This window comes from Protopterus annectens, chromosome 2.part1, assembly GCF_019279795.1.
Source record: "Protopterus annectens isolate FY-2018-M chromosome 2.part1, PAN1.0, whole genome shotgun sequence".
Lineage (NCBI taxonomy): Eukaryota > Metazoa > Chordata > Ceratodontiformes > Protopteridae > Protopterus > Protopterus annectens.
This window is the reverse complement of record NC_056729.1, coordinates 1,990,943,304-1,990,959,723: the sequence shown is the minus strand read 5'-3', so window position 1 is coordinate 1,990,959,723 and position 16,420 is coordinate 1,990,943,304.

Sequence of the window (16,420 nt, the reverse complement as noted above, 5' to 3'; positions counted from 1 at the left end):
GCTCATGAATTTAGTCTTTACAACATAGACTGGAATAACTATAACAAGAATGCATTAAGTATTTGTTTGAATGTAAGGCAAGACATTGTCTTCTCCTCAGAAGGATATAACATTTTATAGCTGCTTTTATAGCTATATAGGAGACAGGTAAACCACCACCAGTAAACAACTACTTTTTTTGAATCAAAGTCAATGTGATAAAAACAGACCTCAAATTTCAATATAAGAAAATTCATCCATAATCAAAATATACTGAACACACATAATCAAAAGTCATGACTTGAACACTGCCAAAAATCTTAAATAAAATGCAGGTAGGTCACACAGATTCTGATACACACTACAAGGATTTCATACAGATGAAGGTGATTCCAATGCATTCCTTAAAGCAATGGTACAGAATACAGAGATAGTGACTATATTAAAAAAAATGAAAAATATGAGACTGCATTGCAAAAAGTTCAGAGTGGTGGAGCAGAGAGTCTGTCATCAGATTCTTTACCTCATTAGTGTAAAAAAACTTCTCCTTTTCTTTCATATTTCTTTTACCTCGATTCCATTATCTTTGCCGATTGCTTTCTGCTGAGGTGCTGTGTTGGCCCACTTTGCTTTGCTTTGCCTCACTTCACTTGACTTCCCATCACTCCATTACCCTACCCCTTTTCCCGCCCAACCCAACCCAACTTCATTTCTTTTTACTCTCTATAATCCTCCCCTTTCTTTCCCTATTCCAATAGAGCTTTAGCTTCTGCATTTCATTACTCATTTTCTACTTACTCCACCCTGACTAATCATCCAACACACTCTTGTTTCTCAGTCCAGTCACCTCCCCTCTACTTTTTTCTCTTATATCTACTTTTCAGTCTTCCCATCCCATTACACACCTTTCCTGCCAGTTGCAAACATCGACATCATCATCCTCCTTTATTCTATTTTCTATATGGAGTCAGTGCGTCCAATCAGCTATTGCCACCGCTCTTCAGTTCCACTCTCCTATCTTCATTGACAGTCTTGCCTGAATGTGGCAAGTCTTCTGTCTTGCAATCCATCCAGCAGTCTCTTTGCCATATGTCCTTGCTTCCTCTTTCCTTCTTTCCGTGTTGCATCCTGATATGAATTGGAACTGCTCATCTACTATCTTACTTTCTAGTATTCTGCATATTTGTTTATCAGTTACCATCTCCAGAATGTTCATACAATGTGACAAGAGTTTGATACGTCTGTCCTGCCCGCAGTTATTAATGTCCCCTTTGTTCTTGTACACTGGCACTAGAATGTTTATTCTTCAGCCGTCTGGGGTACGCCTTTCTCTCCATACTGCTATGAGTACACTCGGGAGTCATTTCCCCTTAACTCACCCAATATCTTGATCACATTTGCTGTAACTTTGTCTGCGTCTCCTGCTTTCCCTTTTCCTTTTCCTTAGTGCTATTTGGACTTTTTCTGGGGTGGACTCTTCTTCATCTTTTACTTTTATCACAGTCTGCGTCTGGGGCAGTACAACTTCTGTGGGATTTTCTTCATTCCAAAGCTTCTGGATGTACTCTTTCCATCTGCCTTTAATGTCCTTTGCACTGGTGAGCAGGTTGTTGCTGACATCCCTTACGAATGGTTTATGATGACTGTTTTCTTTATCTTTCTCCTTTTGCCTTGAAACCTGATGGTATTTCTTTGTGCTGCTGAGTCGCTTTCTAGATGCAGGTAAAACACCTCTGGTGCCTTGTTCTTTTTGCCTGCTCTCCTAGCCTCTTTGTTAGCCAACTTTCCATATTTTCTCTCTCCAAATTTTTCCTGCTCTTCTACTTTCTTTTCATAAATTCCTGGACATCTGCATTCTACCACCCTCCTCCTTTCCTTATGTACCTTATTTACATACCTTGCTTGGCTGCAAATCTGCTGTATAGTCTTCACACATGCTGTTTTGAGACTCTGCCATTCTTCTTCTTCAACTCCATTTATTTCCTCTTCTTCCAAAGGTGCTAGACCCCTGAGTATTTTTTGAACACTTGTGTTTTTACTCTAGTCAACTTTCAGATATACAGCCTAGTATCTGTTGACTTTAGAGCCTTTTCTAACTACTGCTTGCAGTTGACTGTGGGCACCAATTTTTTTTTTTTTTTGCTTTTTATTAAATATTAATATATTCATAATGCAACATAAGACTGCAATCACAAACCAACAAAATCGAAAAGGAAAACAAGCATTTTTGACACATACCATAATGATATACATATATGTGTATATATATATAGATATATATATATATATATATATATATATATATATATATATATATATATATATATATATATATGTGTGTGTGTGTCCCCTTCAAATGGTCGACATTTCACAATGTTGACATTCATATGGCCGAGACCATATGATCGACATTTGAAATGTCGACCATGGGGAACTGGCATCTCCCTACAGTGCGAAACGGAAAGATTTCCACTTCCGCACTGTAGTGCGATCTGGGAGATGGTATATTTAAGTTCCGTGTGTGTGTGTGTGTGTGTGTGTGTGTGTGTGTGTGTGTGTGTGTGTGTGTGTGTGTGTGTGTGTGTGTGCTAGTGTTAAGGTACTTTTTTTTTGTTTTTTATGTTCTACTTGTATGGTCAACATTTCAAATGTCGATCATATGGTCTCGGTGATATGAATTTCGACATTGAGAAATGTCGACCATATCAATTAGACCCATATATATATATATATATATATATATATATATATATATATATATATATATATATATATATATATATATACACACACACACACACACATATATATATATATATATATATATATATATATATATATATATATATATATATATATATAAAACATAAAAAAAAGTGAAACAATTTTATTTATTTATTTTATTTTACATTTGTTTACCGGGTTAGTCCGACTGGATACATGTCCATTTTCAGTGGAGGCCCGGGCAGAAAAGCTCCATAAAGACAAACTTACATAGATTACACAGAAGATAGCAAACAATTATAAAAACAAAGTGATTATATACAATGGGTTAGTAGTGTTCCCTAGTAGGGACTCACAATTGTCATGGACAGACAATTAAAAGTAAGAGACATCAGATTGGAAGCAGAGCTTGGTGATGTAGTTACAAGTTATGATAATTGCAGAATATGCTTTTAGTTTATAACTTAATCAGGGTTGGTACATGGGCATAGCCAATTCACTTTGAGATACTGTTTGAGGTTTTTTGAAGAGACTTTTGGAGGATTGTAGGGTCATATAGTTTGACAACGAATTCCAGGTTTTGCCAATGAAGTTGGCAAACAGGGATTCACCAGCAGAGTTATTAGCTTTGTGGGTTTGGACCAGTAGTTTATCGGCTGACCATAGGGATCTTAGATTGCTATATGGCTTAATAATATTTTTAAGTGAGGGGGTATCCTCAGGGTGGTACAAAATTTTGTGCGCTATTAAGAGTTGATTGAATTGAATTAAGCTGGGCAGTTCTAGCCACTCTAGTTGTTTAAGGTTCTGGCAGTGGTGGGTTCTATAGGTGGAGCCAGTGGCGAATCTGGCAATATGATTGTAGCTATGGGACAGCTTACCTAGTTTGGATTTGTTGAGGTTTGAGAGTACAGGCGAGGCATATAAGAGAGAAGAGAGTAGGTGTGATCGGGCGATTGCAGTCCTAGCCAGTGGGGTTAAAAATGTCTTGTTTCTATACAGTGATCCAAGCTTCTTATTGAGGGTCTGTATGGTTTTGTTGACCTGTAGGACAAATTTGAGATTATTGTCTATGATAACCCCTAGCAGTTTGGTGTGATTATCTGGGGAAATAGTGGCACCATTGTTAGATGTGACAGATAATGAAAGTGTGGTGGATCTACTAGTGGGAGAGAAGAGTAGAAGTTTAGTTTTATTGGGGTTCAGAAGTAGGTGTTGATTGGTGAGCCAGTTCTCAATAGTGTTAAATGTATTTTGGGTTAAGATTTGCAAGTCGGATGGGGAGGTGGCTGAGCAGATGAGAGTGGAATCATCTGCGTATTGGATGCAGGTGGCTTTAGGGATAGCAGTGTGGAGGTTGTTGATAAAAATAGAGAAGAGTAGTGGACCTAGTATCGACTCTTAAGGGACACCAAGTGTAAGAGGTAACTGGCTGAAGAGTTTGCCCTGCCATAGTACCACCTGCTGTCTACCAGTCAGGTAGGACTGGAACCACTGGATAGCAGGCTTGATGAGGGAAATAGATTTTAGTGAAAGAATGAGAAGTTCATGGTTCACCATGTCAAAGGCTTTTGATAGGTCAAGAAAGAGGGCAGAGGTTAGCCTATTGTCTTTCCTGTTTTGGTTTATGGCAGTAGTAAAGGAAAGGAGGGCTGAGGTGGTGCTGTGGTATGGCCTGAAACCATGCTGGGAGTCGGATAGTAAGTTATTCTGTGAAAGGTATTGCATTAGTTGCTTGTGTACACATTTCTCCATTATTTTGGCTAGTGGGGAAAGAATGGCAATGGGTCTATAGTTGGATATGTCTGAGGAGCTACCACCCTTTATGGAGTGGGATGACGTGAGATATTTTCCAGAGGGAGGGGATAGCATTTTCGGATTAGGTTCTGTTGATGAGGATAGATATGGGATATGCAATGGCATCTGCAGCTATTTGCAGGTACTCTGCAGGGAGGAGGTCAGCAGCGAGGGTTGTAGGTTTTAGATTTTTTAGAAGTGTTTTGATAAAACTAGTGGATATTGGTTGGAAGCCAAATTCCAGGTGATTATTAAGTAGATTAGGCATGTGGTTTAAGTTAGAGGGGGTTAGTTCATTTGCTAGGGATTGGATTGTTTCAGTGAAAAAGTTATTAAAGGTGCTAGCTATTGTCTCTGGGGAGCTATGGGTGTAGTTAGCCAGTGTTAGGGTGGTGGCGTGACCTGGACAAAGTAGCTGATTTAAGCCTGCCCAGAACTTTTGAGGATTGTTGTGGTGTTTTTGTAGATTTTGGTAGAAGCTTTTTTTATCCAGTCAAATAGATTTTTTTGTATCATTCCTGAGTTGACGATATTTTAGATGGTCAAGTGGGGCTTTGGTTATTCTCCAGCTGGCCCAGGCTCTGTTTCTAGTTTTGATTTTTGCTTTGGTATCTTTTGTGAGCCATGGTGCTGTATTTGATCTAGTTTTTATTGTACGTGCTGGAGCATGGGAATCAAGGATACTTGGGAATTTAGTGTTAAAGTGATCTATGGCCTCCTCTAATGTTAGATTTTTTAGTTTTGACCAGTCAACTGCTTTTAATTCATTTTGGAATATAGCAGCATCAAAGTTTTTCCTGTTTCTAAATGTTTTATATTTGGGCTGGTGAGGGTTTCCTGCCTTATGTTTTATGATATAGGTTAGACAATGGTCGCTGAGGTCATCAGGGAGAGTACCAGCTATATACAGTTGGGGTTGGTTATTAACTAGGATCCAGTCTAGAATACTTTCCTTGTTGGTTGGTTTGTTTATCCTAGTGGGAAAGGTTATGGTCTGTTTAAACCCAGATGTTTATGAGTGGGGGGGGGGGGTCGGAGGAGCAGGGGTGCCAGTTGGTGTTAAAATCACCAAGAACTATGGTTTCTTGGGGATAGGTAGTGGATAACCAGTAAAGGAGATCTTCTAGGGTATTTAGGTTGTTGCCTGGTGGAATGTATGCACAAATGAAGTTCAAGTGTTTGTTTTGGTTAATCTGTAGCTTGGTTATGAGGAGTTCCGCGTTATTGAATTGGGGAGGTTGAATGGTGTCTCTATTAACAGTTAGAGTATTTTTGTAAAGGACTGCTATCCCACCTCCTTTCCTTGTAGCATGGTCTAACTGGTGAATATTGTATCCTGGAGGTAGTATCTCATTGTCAGTAGTACTGGGTTTTAGCCAGGTTTCCGTAAGACACATAATGTCTGGGGATTGGGTTGCTAGGAGGGCGTGTAGGTTGAAAATCTTATTGTTAATACTTCTAATATTTAGGTGAAATGCTAGGAGGGAACTAGTGGGAGTATTCATGGGTAGCTTGACTGTGGGGGTTGTGTTAGGGGAGTTGAGGTTATTGGGTGTAGGTGGGCCAGGGTTGGGATGAATGTCTCCATGTGTTATAAGGTTATAGTGACAGGATATTCTGAGCTTTAGGAGTTTGTTTATAAGCTTTATATAGTCTTTGTCTTTAGGATTATGTTTTATGGCTGTACAGGGGTGGTATTTTATAGAGGGTGGTATATTCAGTGTGCAGGGGAAGGTAAAGTGTTTGGTGTTGTGTGATGTCATGGGTGTCTGTTTGACCATTTGGGTAGTGAATAACATGGTCAAGTGTTTGTTCATAGGCAGTGAGATGGTAAAATAGAAACAGTATAGGCATTTGGGTAATTAGTGTTTTTTTGCTTGTTTGCATTTTGATCGGGGCGAGCCAAAGTTGATGGCTGACTGTGCTAACAGGGTGTGGAAGAATGAGAGAGAAGGAAATGGGTTAAGGGGGCAGGGTTTCTCAATGATGTGTGAGGTACTGATCGGTACTTAGCAGGGGGGGGAGTGGCAAGGGAGTGGCAAAGTCTGGTTTAAATTTAGCACTAGCCAGGGTGGGTGGAATTTGGGGGCAGGGAAGGGAATGGACCGGGGCTAACACTGACTCTGTGAGTTACCTTGGGCTTTTGGTTTGGTTTGTATGATTGTATGTAAGCAGTGTTGTTGGTTGTACTTTAATTTGTTTTATTCTTTTTTAATTGTACACCAGTTTTCAGGATAATTTTAATTGGATCCTAGGGGTAAACTAACAAATGTAATCAATAAGGAGGAAGGAAAATTACTTTACCAAATTAAAAAGTAAATGCTTGGGACTGGAACACTGTGTGAGTGTAAGGCTGATTCAAAGTAGTATAGCCCAATCTAGTGGCAATTGGCTAGATCCCTTTGCTGTTGTTGTGCATACACCATTAAGCCTCAACAATTTACAAAAACTAAATTGTAGTTCACCTATTACAATTGAAAAGCTGGAGGGAGTCAGGTTCTTGCTTCCCAGAGGTTTTACGTAGTTAAGATAGCCAGCTTCAGTGGAGAAGGTAGAAATTGCTTTATGAAGTGAATCCCAGGTGGGGGGGGGGTCACTCAGGAAAGAAACCCGTGCAAACTGAAAAATAAAGGTAAATAAGGCAGAATTAGTGCAAAGGTTACAAGAATGTGAAGTGACAACTTCACAAACAACTAAAAATATTCCTCAAAATAAAAATCCTCAGTCCAACTGTTCTTAAGTTATAATATTGCTGAGCTTTGCTCCAGTAAATATCTGCAGTTTCTTGTTTCTTGGCTGCCAAGCACAAATCATCCTATGTTAGGTTCTTATGTGGTTCTTCTCTCTAGTACTCCATATCCAAATTACATCCCCTTCCCATGCGTTAACTACGAAGCATCTTATCCATCACTTAGAAATAACATTAACAAATTTTCAGATTCAGCCCCTCCATACTCATTTCCTCCCATACCAAATAAACAGAATTCCCAAAGCTTAGGGTCTGTCTTCCTAAAAAATTTCTACCACTCAAGAATAATATCCTGCCAACACATCTTATTTTATCACAACCCCAGAACATATGAATTCAACGCACCTCTGGTTCCCCACATCTTCAACAATTGCTCTCATCAATCTTCCAGCATTTTCACAACTGCTGTAGCAATCTGAACCATCTGTGCATCTACCAGATATGGTGGTCCCAAAGCACAGGTAGAGCTCTATGCTTAATTGACATTTTAATAGCAGACTCACAATCTGCCCAGCTAAAACTTACTCCCTCATTTTCTTCCTATCTCCTTGTCAACTTACCCAATTCTTTTCCATGCACCCACTTAAGTAACATTATGTACAGGGTCCTACACTTTAAAGTACTAGTCTTACTCTTGCATACAAAAGAAAATCTGTTTTTATCCAGAATCTTCCCTGTAACCAAAAGACATTCCAGTTACATAATCCTAAACCAATGATGTTCACCACTTTTCCGCTGTTCAGTTTGAAGCCATACTCTCAGATAGTTGATATTTCTCTTTAACCTGTGGCCATTCCTCAAACTCTGTTTTTCTTTCTTCTCCAAATCTTAACTAATGTCCTGCTGATCTAATCTCTTTAGATTGTCACTTATCCCAGCATACCATCTTCCCTGCTATCCAAATGTCATGATTATTCAACAATTCCACCTTTATTATACCAATTTATAGAAGGAGAATTACTCTTCATAATTTTAAGAAAATGATTCAATATCCTGTTTTCCGCTTCCTCATTTCTGTCTCTTTACTGCACCCCCCCCACTGTAAGACATCCTTTGAAAGAATTACAGATACTGAGGTGGGTGAGTATAAAGTTGAAAATCCAATGTCTCCAACCCCCCCCCCCCATCCCCTGGGTAATCTTAATCTACTGCCTGCAATTCTATATCCCTTATTGTTCCAGGCAAACTTGCCACACACATTTTTATCTTAATCAGCCACCTTTTGTTTTTTCCCCAAGCAGGGTGAGTCTGCTAACATACAAAATTCTTGACACAATCATCATTTGTATAACGTTAATTCTACTGGAAATTTTAAACACTCTATAGGACAATTTTACTAATAAATTAGAAATTATTTCATAGAGAGCTGAATAATTTGACTTAATTATGTTTTCCTCTATATCTTTCATAACTAAACCTAGATATTTGGCCTCTTTCTTTCTAATGATATTTTCTTCTCTAGTAGGATATTCTACCTTGCCTAACTTTACCTGAATCGTCTCTGACCAGTTACATTTTAACTCTTAAAGCATTTATCTGATCAAATATTCGAATCACCTTGGGCATTACCGCATCTTATCCATTAGTAGCCAACAGACAATTGTTGGTAAGCATTCTAAAAATGTTCCTCTTCACATGCATGCCTCTAAAATATCTATCTATTTAATGATTTGATGAGCTAGAGTTTCCATGACGAAAATAAAAAGGAGTGTAGGAAGATGACGTCTTAGTCTGGTGCCTCCCTCTGTTCTTATCTCTTGAGTGAGCTGGCCATTAACCCATATTTGTGGCCTGGCTGTCCTCTATAGTGCCCAAACCCAACCCCTAAATTTCTGACCCAACACCACCCCTTCAAATACCTGAAATAAAAACTTTGACTCCATGAAGTCAAAAACATTCTTAATGTTGAAAAATACTGCTCCTGCTCTTTTCCCACAACCACAAATTTGTTTTCTGTCATATGTCCCTTTCTTCCCACCAACTTAGCTAAATATTTTTGTAACCTCTTGGCTAAAATACTGGTCAATATTAGTCAATGATATTTGTCCATAACTGCCCAGCTGTCTAGGCTCTTGCCCTTTTTCCTGCAAGGCTATAAGCAATTTAGTAAATGAATTAGATAATGTTCCAACTCTAGTCCTCTCATCAAACATATGAGCCAAAACTGTTGCCACGACCTGCTTGAACATTTTATAAAACTCTGTGACAAACCTATAAATCTCTGGTGCTTTCCCTAATTTTAACTTGTCTATTGCTTCTTTAATTTTGTGAGCAGATATGTCTTCATCCAATAGATCATCCTCATCTGTCATTAATTTAGTTCCTTTCCAAACAATCAAATCTCTCTCCTCCAAACCACTGTTGAGATTGACCCCCCCCCTGCATTGCATATAGCTTACTGTAATATTCTCAAAAAATAGTTTTAATGCCATTTAGATCATATGCCAGAACCCCCAATCCTTGTTTAGCACTTTGAGCACAGTTGTTTCAAACTGCCTATCTTTAGCACAGTCTGCCAACAATTTCCCCAATTTTTCTCCCTTGAACCAATAGAAATCTTATACATTGTCAATTTTTCTCCACTACAGTAGAGTCTAATTCGGTTATACTTAGTTTTAATCTCTCCCACAACATATTCATTGATCCTCCTCTAATTGGTTGTCCCTCATCGTTCTGTCTCTGTAAGGCTTTCAATTTCTTCTCCAACTTACTAATCAGTTTTACCTCCTCTCTTTTCCAGTGTCCTTCATTACCAGTAAAATGCCTCCTAAAAGCACACCTTATAGTATCCCACCACCTTCCAACACTGAGAGTACATCTTTGTTCTAGAGCATTCCATTCTAGGAGTTCCTTTCCCCTAATCAAACTTTACTTCCTCCTTTCTGGAACTTGCCACAACCTCCCTTTCCATCTCTCTCTTCTCCTACACACTTCTTCTGATCAATATCTCTTGTCACATATGTACAGTCATAGTCTGAATGACATCCTTCCCCAATTTCAGCTCCACCTTTTTTGTGTCATGTCTGTGCCTCTCATCAGAAATCTGTCCAGCCTACTTGCCTGTTTTTCCTCATTCCTTGGAAAGGCATACATTGACACTTCCTGATGTCTCCATCACCACACAGTAATACAGCCCTGCTATACTACCCATTTTTCTACAACTTTTGACTCTTGTACATTTTCTTCTTACAAATGAATTTCTACTTCCACCTCCAGTGCACAACCAAATTAAAATTCCCACCAATTATTTTTTATCATAATAAGACAAAAACTTTTGCCAACATACATAAAATGTGTGTTGAAAAATTCTGGGGAGTCATTTTTAGGGCTATAACGTGTTCCTACTTTCCAGTTTTGTCCACATATGCAGAGTCCTGCCATTATCCATTTACTATCACAGTCCTCTTTAACACCTTTGACAATAACCCCCAAACTTCTCTGGGTCACAAATAATCTCTCCTCACATTACAACAGTCTACGACTTCCCAAAACCTTCCCCAATCTTTAATGTTTCTTTCCACTTAAGCTTTACTTCCTGCAGCATCACCATATCTGCCCAAAGCCTCCTTAACTTGGCTTAGATCCTAACTTATTTGAGTGGATTATAACTGCCCCCCACCCACATTCCATTTTACCATTGTACACTTAAAAGTCCCCTCCTGCTCATTCCCTCTAAACCTGCTTCCCTTGCTGAGCTCTTCCAAGGCTGGGTCTAAACAGATCTTGTTAATCTCTGTGAAATCTAAACCTGGCTCCTTGAGCTGGTAGAGTCGAGATAGCAGTAGATGCAGCTATACCACCAGGGTTCATGTATTTTGCTATACCAGTGGGGTACATGGATGCATTTGTGCCCCGGAATAAACCTATACTCCATACCAAGCTGCCCGCCACACTTCTGTTTCCATTCATCATTGTAATGCCATCATTCTGTCTACAGTAGATATATTAATGAGTCATCCAATCCACCCATATTCAGCCCCTCCTCCACAAATACAAACAGTAATAATTTACAGTACATTTAAGATTCCAGCACTTGCCTACGGAACAAAAGAAGAAACATTTAATATGCCCCCCAACTGCCATCTTTTAGGACACAGTGGACTATAAAATAAACTATCATAGTATAAACATACTGGAATGCAAAGAAATAAAAAAACAGTCAATGCATAGTCCACGGCTCCTACCCTATTAAAATCTAAATAGCATTCTTCACAAAAACATAATAAGGCTCATAAGCAGAGTTAACTGTTTTTACCTCTCACTCATTAATAGATACTCTTCCAGCAGTGAAACGTAACTTCCTCACATTAGCCTAAACCAAACTTTATTTATTTAGCTAACTTTTTAGTGTCCTCATGTCCTGCTTAGACATTTGAATATTACCAAAGTCCATAGCAGAAGCATCCAATCCACTGGTTTACTTGACTGTCTTTCACCAGTAGAACTTGTAGTCAGAAATATTTCTCTGTATTACTAACATGTACATCATCAAGCAAGACAAGCAGGGGACACTCACTCTTGGCTGATTGTTTATTCTCCCCAGCAAGACCAGGCACATGATAGGAACCAGCTCTTTCATATTACATTTTTCCATACACACAGTCATAGTCTCCTGTTCTTCATACTGCAACATACTATTAGTAGTTCTGAATCCTTTTTGGATATGCAGTTCATTTCAACAATTCATCATTTCCCTAAAGAGCATCACGTCCCCTTCAACAATTCATGCTGCAGTCCAACCTTTACATTTGATATTTATCCTCTGTTTCTTGTGCATGGCCAATTTGACCTTGAACTTCTGCTTCTCTTTAATTACACTAAGAGTCATAAGAATCCAGAGTCCCAAAGGCCTTGCTGAGACAAAAAAAAGTTGTTTTGCAGCTTGCGTGGTCAGACGTTGCCTCCTTTGGCCGTCTACAGTCACTACTGGCACTGTGGAATATGAAAGCCATGAGACAAGGGCCTTCTCTTTCAGCTCCCTTCAAACATCCACAAATTCCCTCCTCTTAAGCTAAACGTCTTTAGAATAGTCCTGCTGTACTCTGATTATCTGCCCATCTACTTTTACACTATATAGGAGGTATGCATTCCTTTGCATAAAAAGAATACAACTTCCAAATGACATGTTTCAGTTATGGTGTATGATTAAGTTTCCTGTCCACTCTATGGACTGGATCTACCTCCCAATCTAGATCAGTCAGTGTATTCAATGCTGTAAGGAGTCTATTATAAATAAAATTCTGTATGTCCTTTTCCTTTATGGTATGCCACAAATGTGTATATTGTCCCGCCTTTGTCTATTTTCCATATCATCTTAGCTTGTAGCTCAGAAACTCTGCTCTCCATGTGATCAATTTACAGTTGCTGCTACTGGAGTATCTTACTATTTTTTTCCTGTAGAGAATTTTGTGTCTTTGTAAGTTCTGATTATATTGGAGATTACGTTGTCTTGTTGTGTACAAATCCAATATTTAAGCCCTTGTGTTTCTAGCTCCATGGCTTGCAACATATCGAGTATTTTAGCAAGACATGTACCATCTGCTGTGTCTTAATTTTCCTTCTGTAATATTGAAGCTTCTGTGGAATCTGTAAACATGTTACTATGCCTCTCTGCAGGAATTAATACCCAACTAATGCAAAAAATACTGTTTGGGCACTACGAGCTAGTAGGAAACAAAACCTCTGATTTGGCTGCCAGCCACACCCTCCATCATGGTCACCATTGGTTTATGCTGTGGACTCCAGTGATTTATGCTGTGGGCTGACTACTTCACTGGGGGCGACTTTCCAATCTCTGATTCTACCCCGGTGCTGTTTCCTTACTAGGAGGAAGCCTGTTTGCATTTCATGTTGGCCACTATTGTATGCGATCTTGTGACTGTCTCTTTTGTTGAACCATATGTTGTCGACCACCAAGCCATTTGCCAGATAGAAGTCTAAAATGACATCTCCTTATTTATTCCTGTCGCCTCACCCATGTAGACAAAGGCAGTTCTCATGTTCTGTTCTGTCTGTCCCAATATGAACATTCAGGTCTCCCATTATGAACATCAACTCATGTTGTCCTGCTTTATCTAGTAGATCCTGTAACTGCTGTTTGAATGCACTCTTTTATTCAACATCACAGCCCTGTTGTGGGGCTTAGGCTGAGATTATGAATACTACCATATCATTACACTTGAGTCTGATTGCAATGTGTCTAACACTAATTTTGATGACATCCGTCACAGTCTTCAGAAGAATCTCCCTCAGTATAGTTCTCATGTCATTTCTAGTTTGTCCTCTACCTGGGGAAGAGATGCTTGATCCCAAGCTAACTGGCTTTGCTGCACTGCCCTTCCACTTTGTCTTCTGGATACACAGGATGTCTAGTTTCCTCCTTACCATCATGCCATACACTTACAGGCTGTCTCCTTTCAGTAAACCTATATTCATTGGTGCAGTCCTCAGTTTATGTTTGGCAGGTTGATTGGTTTTATGCTTAGCTTTCACTGAACAGAACTATGCCAGGTAACCCAGGTAGGGCAACTGGACACCAACTGACCAGTGGCTTATTGATCCAGGACTCCTCAGGTTTATGGCAGACCCAAACACAATCACTGACCGATTGTGGCACTAAGATAGCTCCCATCATTAGCATGGGTTCCAGTTACAAACATGACCATTCTAAGGATTACCCTGCTCATTGCTTCCTTATTACTTCTCTAATGGAAATCTCACCCAAAACATAAAGGGTACCTATCAGAGCCCCCTCCTAAGTAACTAAATGTCTCTCCCCTGTATTCAGTTAGTATACAAATGAAGACTCATAGAGGTACTTAGCTCTACCATTTGCTAAAAAGACACAACTTATCAGACTGTCTGCTCTTTCAAATGTCAACTCTTTCCTTCCTGCAAAAGGAGTACAGCAGATGCTTCTTAGTCTCACCACTGTACTGCTAGTACAAGCAGGTGAAATGTACTTCAACCCTGGTACTGTTTTACATGTGTAGCATTGACAATAACTGAAACCAGTTGAAGCATGGTCCTCTCAATATCCTAGTAAGATGTTTATCATTTCAAAATCCTGGTTAAATGATTCTTTCTACATTACTACACACTTCACCAAACAGATACACATTTTTCTCAGGTAACAGGCCTGGAACTCATCAGAGTGTAGGTGTCATGTTATTCATTTGAAACAATGCTAATATTTCTCCATCTCTGCTAGCTAAAAGTGATACAACATCTAATAATGACCCAGCTTGGCTACTAGTTCAATTACTATTTGGAAGATATGCTAAATTTTTGATAGCTATAGTCTACATATCGCCTACTTTCTTTATTACCATCATGGAAACACCATTAAATGCCATTCTTCAACATGCAAAATATCATAAAGTATTGATTCTAGGTGACCTAAACCTAAACTGGTAAGGACCTTATAAATCTAATCTACACAGTAGCATCTTCACATAATCTTACTCAAATGGTTACTGAAAGTACCAGACCTAATATTGCTAACTCTTCTTTCACACTCTTGGACATTATCCTAATAAATATCCCAGACAAACTGAATCACCTTCAAGTAGTACCTATCTCCCTTAGTGATCACTGCTCAATTCATAGTACCTGGGCCATCAAAACTAAAAAAACTCTATATCACATTATTCAGATCAGAACTATCATAAATAGCTCACCTAACAACCTTATATATGAACTTATCAACATTAACAGGTCCACCCTCCACAACTGCAGTGACCCAGTTACTGCACTCTCAACTTTTTCAGCTTTCTCATTCCTATACTAGAGCAACTTTACCCTATTAAGAAAATCAGAAAATACAGTCTACAAAATCCTTGTATCATTGAGAACATCTGTCAACTTATGAATTTAAATGCCTAGTTCATATGGAAAATGGACCCATTTAGTCTATACAAATACAATACACACCATAGACCAGAAGCGTATTTTGGGTTGGGCTAAGGTTCATAGGTTCATAGGTGTGTACTAGGCTAATGGCCCTGGAGTCTTTACAAACCTAGCCCATAGGATTACCCTGATATCGTGCCACCCGACCTTAGTTCCCAGTGCCTCTGTTGAGTAGAGCCACTGGAGTGATCCAGGGGTGAAATTTCTATTTCCCATCCACTCATCAAGGTTTCTTTTGAAGAGGGTCAGTGAGGTGCTCTGTTTGACATGTATTGGAAGTCTATTCCATAGCAAGGGCAGTCTCTGGGTTATGAACCTGTCCCTCCAACATGTTCTGTTGATTGTGGTAATGAGGTTGAGGTCTCTGGAGCGTGTGGTGCAGAAGGATTGGGATTTATTTAGATGTAGCATTTCTAACAGAGCTGGGTCAGACATGGCTTTGTAAGTCAAGCAGAGATTGCCTCTAAGTAGGTGATATGAGACAGAGAATAGTTGGAGTTTTTTGAGACTGTCCATATAGGATAAGTGTTTAAGGCCTAGGATTCTCTTTGTGAGGTACTTTTGTGACCTATCCAGTTGTTGCAGGTGTCTAAAGGTACATGCAAAATGGGGCATTGTACTCAATGACTGGCCTAATGAGGGAAGAGTGGAGGGAGACAATGACCTCTTTCTTCCTGGATGCAAAACCCTTAGTAATGAGATGTGCCACATAGAAGGACTTTCTGACCACAGTGGCAATGTGGTGGTCAAAAGACAGGTTGCTGTCAACCTGTGTTCCCAGATCTCTTATAACACCTTCTGTGTTCAGTGGACTACCATTGATATGGTAATTCATGCGAACTGGGTTTTTCCCAAAGGGGATGATGACACATTTTTTAGCATTGAGTTTAAGGCCATGGCTCTGACACCAGTCGTTGGTCTCAGTGAGGCCTTTCTGTAGGATGTCAACATCACTTGGGGAGTTAATAATAGCTCCCAACTTGCACTCATCTGCGAACTTTGTCAGCCAGAGACCCTTTGTGTTGGCCTGGACTTCAGAGTAGATACCAAACAGGAGAGGACCCAGGACCGAACCCTGTAGGACTCCACTCATGACTGGTTTGGAGTCTGGCTTGGAGTCAGCTACTTTCACACTGTGGGTTCTGTGAGCCACGTTGCAACCCACCTAGAGATATAGGGATTGATGCCCAGCTTAGTGAGTTTTTCTATGATTCATGAGTGAGGAATGGTATCAAAATCCTTGACCAGATCAAGGTAGGC